Source organism: Carlito syrichta, unplaced genomic scaffold (assembly GCF_000164805.1).
Source record: "Carlito syrichta isolate Samal-C Ts95f unplaced genomic scaffold, Tarsius_syrichta-2.0.1 Scaffold302587, whole genome shotgun sequence".
NCBI lineage: Eukaryota > Metazoa > Chordata > Mammalia > Primates > Tarsiidae > Carlito > Carlito syrichta.
This window is the reverse complement of record NW_007246683.1, coordinates 626663-638757: the sequence shown is the minus strand read 5'-3', so window position 1 is coordinate 638757 and position 12095 is coordinate 626663. Positions and strand designations below refer to the sequence as shown.

Sequence of the window (12095 nt, the reverse complement as noted above, 5' to 3'; positions counted from 1 at the left end):
CAACTGTGAGTGAAAACAGAAAAATCACCAATTCTCAGTAATTGATCCCTCAAGCTATCACCCATTCCCACTCTGCCACAAGTCTTTGTGGCAAAGAGACTAGCAAAGGTCTCTAACTGTCATTTGAAATGGCCATCAAAAATATTAAACCCACCCCAAATATGAAACTAGTGGAAAAATGTCTGGGCAGATCAGAACAGACAACAGGGAAGGAATTTCAAAATTCTGGTGATTTAAAGGGCCAGGTACCATTTAAGAGGCTAGGTGCCATTTAAAGGGTCACTTTTTGAAATACACAGCTTCTGGGGAACAAAATGGGCTAAAAGGAAGGAAAAAATAAAGGAGGAAAATGCAAGGTCCTACAAGTCCTTAAAAAGTCTCATAAGACTGGAAGTCTCACAACTCTTCTACAATCATGGAAACAAAAACCACTGAAATAAACCACTGAAATAACAGGGCTATTCTATATACAGAAGAGGGAATTATTAACTAGGAATAATACAAAATACCCCAATATTATAAAAGTGAACAAAAGAAAAGTGAAGACCAGAAAGAAAATCAGGAAACAAGTCAGGCACAGTGGCTCACACCTACTGTAATCCCAGCACTTTGGGAGGCTGAAGTGACCTGGGATCTCTTGCTTGAGCACAGGAGTTTGAGACCAGCCTGAGCAATACAGCAAAATCTCAACTCTTAAAAAAAAAAATCAAAAATTAGCTGGGCATGGTGGTTTGTGCCTGTAGTCCCAGCTATTTGGGAGGCTGAGGTGGAAAGATCTCCTGAGCCCAGGAGGTCGAGGCTGTAGTGAGCTGTGATCTTGCTGCACTCCAGCCTGGATGACAGAGTGAGACCCTGACTCAAAAAAGAAGAAAATTAAGAAACAGAATGTGACACATATCAAGTGGGGAACTTGATCCTCCACCAAAAAGAAACACAAAAAAAACCCTCAAAGCAGAAAAAAAACTATAAGCAAATATTCCAAAACAGAATTAAATATATTTAAACAAGCACTTGAGGATATGAAAACAGTCTTGACTCAGAAAACTAAAAACAGAATGCACAAAACGCAAAGAGAAATTTAAAAAGCTAATTGAAGTCAGACAAGAAATGGAAAAAAATACAAAATTATTACATGAAATGAAGAATAAGTTGCAAGGCAACCAGAGAACTGACCCCAATGAAAATGAGCTGCCAGTCCACTGCAGTACTTCTAAAAAGCATCAAGGTCATAAAGACAAGAAAAAAATGAGTTAATATCATACTTGAGGAGGCTAAAGAGATACAACAAGCAAATGCAAAAGCAAATCCTGGACTGAAACTTAGAAAAAGGTCACTAGGAGAAAAACTGATGAAATTCAAATAAGGTCTTTAAGATTAGTTAATAGTATCATACCAATAACAACTGTCCTGATTTTGATAACTACACCATGGTTATATTAGCTGCTCAACATTAGAGGAAGATGGATGAAGAGTATACACACACTATACAATACTATGTTTGCAACTTTCCTCTAACAGTATTCCACAATTTAAAAGTGTAATTTTCTCTTACAGATGGGAATATTACAAAAAAGAAATGTTCATGATACATGAACATTAAAGGAATATACATGACAGTTTAGCTTATACAAAAACTTACCAAGTAAATTATGACAACTCCTATAGCAATTCAACATAATGCATCAATGCCATAGCATCTAATCATTTTGTTCCAATGTTAATAACCAATTTATTATACTGAAAAGAACAGATATTTACATTATGGTAATTTTCCAAGACATAAACTGCAGAAAGTATTGCAGAGTTCGATACCATTGAATAAAGTTTTCAAACATGCAAAACACTGCATATTGTTCAGCAATACATATATGCCATTTTAAAAAATGAATGAGAAAGGTGAATCCAAGTTTAAGATCATGATTATCTCTAAAGAAGGAAAAAGGACAAAAGGAATGAGAGATATCCATTGCATTCATCTTGCTTGTATTCATTATATTATTCACTCTATTTTGTATGCTTGACATGTTTCATAATTTTTAGCCATTCTTGAGGAACATTTTTAATATCTGAGGCAATTAAATAGTCTCCTGCTTTGTTTAGGGGGAAAAGTCTGTATTTCTGCAGAGGTGTTTTGCTTTATTTTCTTGTTTTAAGATAATCTTACTGAGAATACAGTAGTTAAAACTTTTTGTTCTATTTTCCAAGGTCAAATATTAAATTCCTTGAGGTCATCTAAAATAAGGTCCCCTGCCTTAGGGCAGGAATTTTTTATAGATAAAATCCTCTCACTTCACACCTCCACTTCCACTCCTTTTCAACACCCAATCCATGGCCCTGTCATTACCAGAAACTGTTGTACTTCTAATAATAAATTCATATATCCCACCCCGTGACTATACCTCTTTAATTTTTCAGGGTACTTTCTCACAAAACTCTTCATATTCTCTAAAATCTCTTCCTCCTTCTGTGCTTCCTATTTCAGTAAAAGCCCATTCATTCCTCCCATTGCCCATGCCATAACCTATTTCACTTTCAGCATACCCTTCATCACTGAGCCCTGTAATTCTACCTCCTATATATCTCTCAAATTCACCTATTTCTTCAACCCTTCTTCCACTATCATAATCCAAGCAACCATACTGTTTTCTAATAATTTGTTTTAACACTTTCCTAATAATTCTCCCTGCTTACAGGTCTTGCCTCTCCCCAAATGATCCTCCACAGTGCAACCAACATTATTGTAACTAATTTATTCCCTGGATTAAGATGTTTTGGTTTTCCACAGGATAAAGTCCAAATTCCTTAATATAGTTTAAAGGCTCTTATAATCTAGGCCTTATTTACTTCTTCACCCTCATCTTTCACTACTCCTTTGGTACCTGCCCTCTCTTGCACTTCTTGATTCAGCCATACCACACTCTGAGTTTCTCCAAAGCAATCTAAGCTCTTCAAGTGTATTTCTTGTCCTTAACACAGGTCTGGTAAAATCGATCCTCCTTCTTCACAAGGCTAAGTCCTATTCACTCTTCAGGCTTCAACCTAGGTGTCACATACTTTGGGCTAAATTTTCCTGGCCTCCCTAAAACTGGATTAATTGCCCCATCTATGGGCTCCTATTACAGCACAGTGCACTGAACATATCAAGCACACATCATAGCAGATTACAAACGTATAATGCCCACACACTCATCTGACTGTGAAAGTCAAGCCTTGCTCTCTGATACTCCTCAGCACCTAACCCAACAGACTGTTTAAATAAGGTAACAAAGCCCAAACTGTGAACTAAATCACCAAAGTAACACAATAGCTACAAAGAATTTGAACTCAGTGACTCCTGGCTCACCAGCACAATATTACTCCCACTATACTTTTATGGCACTTAATTTTACGTTTATAAACAATTTAATGTTAATTAGGTATACAGCATGTAACACAGAGTTTTAAAGGCTCTAGATATCATCTCATTTTATAATTAAAGTGATGCCCAGAAAGGTTATTACTTGCTAAAGAACAAAACACTACAAAACACCAATGTCAAGATTAGCCATTTTTATGTTCTTTAATTACATACTTTAATCTCAGAAATTAGGCTCTAAATTTTTTAAGTTAAAAGCTTTAAAGTTTTTCATTTAGTATAGAATAGCAAAGCTATTAAAAACAAAACATATGAATCAACAATTCACCTAAAAGAAAGGTTTCAACAAAATTAGCTAAAATTTTATAACATAAGAATATTTAATTATGGTATAAGAGTAATAATGATAATAATGGGTCATTATTATAATTATACATTACAAACAACATATGGGTATTAACCATGTTCAAGACACTATGAAACATATACACTGAATAAAGAGGTATAAAATAGGTTTCCTACTCCCAAAAAGCTTAAAATATGTTTTGAAAAACAATATCCAATCACTGTAAAATTAAATAGAAGAATCAGATGAAAGTAGTTACTTAAAGTAATAACACTTTCAAAGCAAAAGATTTTCTCCTAAGGAGTTCTGGAAGTATAAAGAGAAATTATAAATTACTGCCTGAGGAATCAGCATAAATTCAACATTTCTTAGCTTAATAAGCTGAAAGGGCTCTAAAATAATGAGACTCCAATATCAATAGTATACCTGCTGCCTAGTTCTTGGTTTCTAAATACTCTTACCCAATGAAAGAAACCTTGGAGTAATGGTTGATTCTAGGACAAGAAAAGTGTAAGATGAGCTTGGAATATCTCTTTGCTCCAGAAAGTAAGGAAGTGTTCCAAAAATGATGGGGACATGTCAAAACCACCAATGAGTTAACATGAAGGAATCCTCACTGACCAAATCTGGGTTAATTTGGAACACTAAAATGAATACTGACAGGTAATAGAGAATAACCTAATTAATAAAAAAATTCTATAAATTCATATAGATATCAAATAAGCAAGTGAAAAGGAAAAGCTCTTCTTTACAACACAATAGAATGCTAACTAATAAGTGTGGACAGATTGATAGGAAAACACCCTTTTATAACCACTGATTCAGGCAGGAATCACCAATGAATGCCAAAACCATTATCTGAATATTCTGGGAAGGATATTTACAGTTTCAAAGACTCTCTAACAGATTATCCAATAATAACAAAGAGGACCATGATATCATCTGTAATGAAAAGAAACTGGCAGGTATAACCTTAACTGAGTGGTCCAAGTAAACATCAGCATGGTCAAACTGACATCATACTGCCTCCTGATGTGATGGATATACCATCACTTATGTGGGATTCCTGCCCAAAAATGCATAAACTGTCAATAATTACCAAAAGACAAAAGGACAAATTCATACTGAATGACATCCTAAAAAAGGTCTGTATTTTTTTTACTTAAGTTTTTCCACAATAAGTTTTAAAAATCTTCTGCCAATACTAAAACTTTACTTTGGGGGAGTTAGGCCATTTCTGGGGAATAATAAATAAATAAGCCTTAATGCCTAGATTTTTCTCTCTTTCTCTTCATAATCTATATCACAAAATTAACTTTAACAACATTAAGGAAAAAAGTATTCAGTATCAAAATAAACATTTTCCCAAAGAAGTCCCCAACATGCAAATGATATGTCCCAGAAGCCCATTTGTAAGTCAGCTATTTAGAATATGGAAACGTTTTCACTGTAACAAATGGTGGTCGTGTTCCTAATGATGGCCACAAAAGCTCTTTGATAAATCTTCATTAGCAATACAGCTGAATTAGAAATGTATTTTGTGTATATTATGTAAATTACACAAGGTTTCCCTTAGCCCACTTGGAACCTTTCTGAAATAACATGCTGGGTAAGCTAGAAGGAGGAATGCTGTACAGAGATATGCATTTCAAACTGGAAATACAGTCCTTGGACAAGATGGCTACTCAGTACTCACCAAGAAGGCAAGATCGAATCTCAGGAAATGTCACTTGTGCTCAACAGCAACCAGATTCCTGGATAACAATATGTTAATATGCAAAGAAAATGTGTATTTGTCTTTATGGGGTTTACACTAAGGTAGTGGAAAAATACCCCGAATAAGCAGTAACTAAACAAACCAGGTGTGTACACATTACAAGAAGTGTCTTAAAGGAAATAATCTGTGAGAGTAAACTGATGGAGTTCAACATCAAATAGGATGTTTAGAGCAGTCCTCTGAGTGAGGAATGGTTTATAATCTGGAAAGTTCCTTTGTAATTTTTAAAGTCTGCTTTGGGAAAACTGGTCTGTGGTTGGTTATTTCAGCTGATTAGGACAACTTATACTCAGCTCAACATTTTCTGAGAATTCACTATGTACCATGATAGGCTGGTGGATACGAAGTATTAAAAAACAGCCAGCTGGTCCTTGACATAGCAACTCAGCCTAGCAGAAGAGAGTGACATCAATTATAATACCCTAAATACCCTAACATGGGATTTCCTCTACAAATAGTGTATGTTTCAAGAGCTCTAGATGCACACAAGAGCAAGAAAAAAAACTTCTGTCTAAAGAGATTAAAACTGGTATCACAGATATGACATTTGAGCTAAGACTTAAAGGATATGCAATTCAATAAGTATATGAGCAAAGGACTATTCCAATTATTGGCAAAAACATGAGCAAAGATACAGAACTGGCAAATATTTACTGTCTTCCAAGTGCCAGGCAGCACAATAATGCCTGGGGATATAGCTGTGATCAAGGTGAACAAGGCCTTTGCCTTTATGGGGTTTATATTCAGGTAGTGGAAAAATACCCCGAATAAGCAGTAACTAAACAAACCAGGTATGTACACATTACAAGAAGTGTCTTGAAGGAAATAATCTGTGAGAGTAAACTGATGGAGTTCAACATCAAATAGGATGTTTAGAGCAGGTCTCTGAGTGAGGAAGAGAGATCTGGGCCAAGTTCCAAAGGGTTTGGCCAAGTCAGCCATTTGAAGAGCATCCTAAGCCGGTAGTACAAAAAGTGCAAAAAGCCCTAAAAGAAGATAGGGCATGGGTGTTTGAGAAACACTGTGGGGCCCTTGAACTGGCAAACAATGAATGAGGGCAAAAACGATGAGAAGGTAAAAGATTTAGGTCATGGAATAAAGTATAGGCTTTATTTCGAGAGGAATGGGGAGTCATTGGAAGATTTTAAGCAGAGAAATGATATGATCTAATGTAAGCTCTTAAAATGATCCCTTGGGCTACTGTGTGAGGAAAAAAATGTGTGAAGTAAAAAAAGAAATAAGCAGCCCACTTAGGAGACAACTGAGTATCTCATGAAAGAGACAACCATGGCTTAGAATAAAGAGGTGGCTATGAAGACTAAGAGCAGTGGATTGGCTCAAGATTAATTGTGAAGGTACAATAGGACATGTGGATAGACTAGATTTGAAAAAAACGGAAAGAATCAAGAATGATATCTTAAATTTTTGGCTTGAGTACTGCCATTTACTGAGATGGGGAAGGCCAGCAGAGACACCAGGGTTTGGGGATGGGAAGAAGAAAGTAGGCAGGAGAGAGGGAAAAAATAGCTACATTTTAGCCATTTAGCTACTATTATGTTTGAAATTCCAACTAGATTTCCAAGTGGATATCAAGCTCAAGAGAGTTCTAAGCTAGAGAAATAAAAGTGGGAGTCATCAGCATGAAAACACGTGGCCCTTTCAGAGAAAAGCAAACAGCTGGTCTTGACTAGGACATAAAAACTGACGCAGTGGCTGACAATGAGCCTGGAGAGCAGGATGGAATCATATTATAAAGTGAGCCATGGTTGATAATCGCAAAAGCAGTAATAGTGTCAGTAATAGTAGGAGAAAAATTACTGCATGCTATCTATTAGGCACTGTACTTTATAATACACATCTCATTTAATCCTCTCAACAACTGTATGGAATGGATGATGCTATAATTATTACTTGATATACTAAGTCTCAAAAAGATTGAGAACTTGCCAAAGAACAACAAAGTATAAGTAAATAAATAAGAACAGAGTAAGTAAAGTGGGTACTCACTTTAACTAGGCAGTCTGATTTAAAGGTCAATCTCTTATCCCTTACATTATTGCCTCTCCAGTGATTTTTATATGCCTCCAAAGTTTTGTTTTGTTTTTTAAAGAAGAAATGACCCATTGATCTGATTTTCAGAAATTCGAGTATAATCCCAATCTCTATGTAGAAGATGGACTACTAGGGGTGAGGATGAGAGGTGAAACAGGCAAAGACAGTATTACTTAATGTATTTTGTTTGATAAGCCCAAAAGTTACAAGTTATCTCACCAGATCAAATGGTAAATAGCCCTTTGTTCCAACTATCACAAATCATACCTCAACCTGTATATGCATGCTGCTGGTCACAAAAGTAACAACATAAAAAAGATCCAGCTCAAGCAGTATAAATTCACTGCCCACTACTAAAAACATTTCTCAAAGCATGTAACTTTAGTAATGGTGAAAGTCCATAGGTTAAAGTTTACATTTTTGTATAAGAAAATAAAATCAATATTAATTAGACAACCAAAAAGATATATGCCAGTAGAATCTGATTAATTAATGCCATTTTTCACTCATGTTAAAAATTCCTCTGACTTTTAGCAACATTAGTCATTAAACTGATGAAGAAGTAAATTACCAGCTACACCAGTGTTCAAATATGGTATTCTACTTCACAAAAGAGGTAAATCTTTAAACGTGTATGCTTATGATTTCATCTCAAGTGACTATACTGACAATACAAAGCATTAAATTCAGTAAACACAAATATTAACTAAAATATAAAGTATCTATATAAAAAATATAGTACTTACTAAATAAGTGCCAACATATATCCTGTGCTATACATAAGACTTACTAACAAATGGATTTATACTTTTAATTATAATAACTTGGATACAAGGTCCATTTATTATAGGGTATACAAAGTATACACAAATCAAATCATTTAATTTCACAGACCAAATATAGTAAAGTATTAAAAATTATAGATTACCTACTAAAGAAAAATTGTTTTTAAATATATCTATTCTAGGTAAGTTATAAAAGTACTTTTCTTATTTTAAATATCATATTTTGAAGACAACTCCCAATGATAATCAGATAATCCCTAATAGACATAATTCACTTAAGAATAGGGAAACTGGCTGGGCTCGATACCTCAGCCTGTAATTCCAGCACTTTGGGAGGCCGAGGCGAGTGGACTGCCTAAGCCCGTGAGTTTGAGACCAGCTTGGGCAACTTGGCGAAACCTCGTCTCTACAATAAATCAAAAATTAGCCAGGTGTGGTGGCATGTGCCTGTAGTTCTAGCTACAAGGAAGGCTGAGGCAGAAGGATCGCTGGAGCCCAGCAGGTTGACACTGGGGTGGCTGTGAGTGTGCCACTGCACTCCAGCCTGGGCGACGGAATGAGCGGAATGAGATTTAAACTTTAAAAAATAAAAAAAAAAAGGAAAGAAAAACAACTTATATTTAACTTTGAAGTTTAGAAAAATATTTGGGGAGACTATGGAGGTTAGAAACAACCTATAACTGTAGATCAAAATTCTAATGTAAAACAGCCAATTAGACATTTTATATATACTCTAACAAGGAATTTAAGATGCTGTGCTATTTTATCAAAAAAAAAACCAACCACAAGCATTCTTCTGTATTGACACAATATATAAAAAATCCTTGTGGACACAAACACTAAACATACAGGCACTGAGGAGGGTACCTATATAATCTTCATAGGAAGAGATGAAAGCAAGAAGGGACACAGGGAAATGGGGCAATAGGCGTTTTTTTGTACACTAAGCATCAGGCAGTGTGCTAGGAACTATTACACTCTATCTCATTTTATTCTAACAACTCCATGGGACAGGTAGTGTAACTCTCATTTTACAGAGAATTTCTCATAACGTTGTCAATTGTGGAGCTGGGATGTGAGTCAAGACCTGACTACAAAGTCAAGTAGCCTTCCATTATTGGGGCTTGCAAGTCAGCACTTCAAAGCAGTTTCTTGCATGAGGCTTCCAAGTTGAAAGATTGATCTGATTTCCATAGCTACACTTATTAATTTAACTTTAAGAGAGAAGGCATTCACTTCTCAATTTACTAAGACTGTCCACACATTTTCTTTGTAATCTGGAAACAATAAATCGTTATCATTTTCAATTCACAAAGCAGTATTCTCATTGTCCCATTACTGATAAAGGAAAACTTCAGCTAGACGCTGTAACATACACATGCACCAAGAGCATATCTTTCAAAACAAAAAATTGGGGCATGGTCTGATTATATACAGAATATGTGAAATCATAAATGCCCCCAGAAAATCCAGGACCATCATCACTGTATGTTACAGTAAATTCTTGCCAGACTAAAGGCAGCAAAGAGAGGACAAAAGATGGCTAAGATGGCTTTCCACTTTCCAGAACTGACTGACAAGCATGCTACTTTAATAATAAATTTGCTTACAGCTCCCTCCTTTAAGTCAGAACACAAATCTACTGAAAAGATTTAATTAAAATAGTTCAAACTCCAAAATCATGTTCTAATAAAGATTTCCATAATTACTTAACCAACGTCAGTATATAGTTCAATATTTCGCTCTTTTGTGGCCAAGCAATTCATAGATGACACTGCTATTGCTTGAATAGTAATAAAATCAATATTAACCCACACTAAATGGAGAAGACGAAGTTGTAAAGAGACTGATCTGAAAATTTAACATCACGATTTGAAATAACTCAACATTTGAAAAAGATTATTTCCAATTGCATTTACAAAAACAAACAGAAACAAAAACACTCTTTGCCACACATACCCATTACGGAAACATACAAAAAAACTCTTAAGAATACAGAAGGAAATTGTTCTTAAACTATAATTCAGTGTTGTGAAATTACAATTATTATTTCTGAGCTTCAATGAGCTATTTTCTTTCCACTGAATATTCTCAATAATTTAATTTCTTAAAAAACTTTGAAGACAAAAAGTTAAGTGGAATTTTAACATCTTTTTTCAATAAAAACATAATTGTACATACAACTATAGTGTAAATTAAATGGAATAGGCAAGCAAATAACTATTTAGAGTGGTCTCCATTACTTCAGTTGTTGACTGCTTCAGTAAATAGTAAATACTTCAGTTGTTGACTGCTTCAGTAAATAGTATTGGGAAGATTCTTCCAGCAGAATTGTTAATCTGGAGTCTACAAACATTGAAATCACCAGTTTTAGCTCTTCAGAGTACTTTCCTTATTATAACACCATTAACACAACTTTTTGCAGCAATGCTCACAGAGAATTAAAATACAGGTGATTCCATTGTCAATTTATGTATCATCACATATAACAAATACTAACCTTAATGTGTTATATGGTTTATAGACATGTGTTTATTACAGTTAATATAAGTTAATTTAAATCAGCATCTGTTTTAGTGAAAACTTCTGACTCTTCCCCTTAAAAAAAGCTACCATTTACAGGAAAAGAAATAAAAATAAAGACTAAGCTCTCCAAAAATATCCAAAAACAAGCAAAAAAATGTACATACAAAAGCCATAATGGCACAATATATTTTTATCCTCAATTCCTAAATCCATATTAAAAGAAATACCATTTTGTACTAAAAAAAACAAAAAAAAAAACTATTTTGTTTACCTTTTCCACAGACAGTTCAAGTACTGCCAAGGTAACATAGATTTTAAAACTGACAACTCAAGTACTCAGCAGTTGCCAAAACAACACAGCTGGATTCTTAAAGGGAAAGTACTCTTGTGCAATGTACACCTAATTGCAGCTTTACAGAACCTTCTCTCCAACTAGTAATTGATGATACAAGACACGAGGAAAACATGCTGCGCTAAAAACTTGAAAAATGATGGACAATTTGTTTAAAATATATATATACTATTGTTAACACATCACAACAAGCCTTTCTAATAGCACATTTATTGGAATCCCAATCTCACTGTAAACTAAAATGCAGGTTAACAGTATGTTATAGTCCATCTACACACGGTTCCTCACTGGATCATAAGAGGAGGCTCACGTCACAGCTCAGGAATCTCTTTCAGATCCGAGCAACAATTTTACAATTACACTTACAAAGAAAAAAAAAAATGTTTCCTAATTCAGAAATGCTCACCTTTTCCCAAACGTGTTCGCACTCTCTCACTTACTTTAACCCTCACCGTCCAAAGACAGACGAAAACGAACCACAAGGCAAAGTTTGTACCAGACAAAATCTTCCCTGCGAGCAGGGCTCTCCTCCCTCTGCAGCCCCTGAGTCCCCGCGACGTCCCCTGCGCCGCCAGACGTCCCAACCGCAGGTGCCCCCGGCCCGCCCCAAACACCGACCCCGCCAACGACATCCACACGCTAGCTCACTGAGAGTTCGGACCGCGCTGTTCCACCCGGTTAGAACAGCCTTTGCCAAAGCAGAAGTGGGGGAACTTCTCCAAGTCCAGCAGAGCAGAAAGCCCCTCGCACTCGAGGCCAATCCCTTCTGGGAGACCCTCAGACTCGGAGGGCAAGAGGAAGGAGAGGGCCCTGGGGCGCACCGCCGGGAGAAGCGCCGGGTCCCCAGGGAACTCCTTCAACTTTCAAGGAGGCGATATCCACCACCGCCCCCCGGCCCGACG

At 35.8% G+C, this 12095-nt stretch overlaps 1 protein-coding gene across 2 annotated transcripts in view; it reads right to left on the bottom strand.

Annotated features, from left to right (window-relative positions):
* Positions 1-12095, bottom strand: part of MEF2A (myocyte enhancer factor 2A) — a 156062-nt gene extending 143967 nt beyond the window's left edge. The window contains exons 1-2 of one of the 2 annotated variants that reach the window (XM_021711796.1): positions 12028-12095; positions 11263-11267 (exon numbers count right to left, since the gene is read on the bottom strand). The gene's annotated coding sequence lies outside the window, so the exon portion shown is untranslated. The remainder of the gene's footprint in view (positions 1-11262; positions 11268-12027) is intronic. The other variant, XM_021711795.1, reaches the window with a different exon arrangement.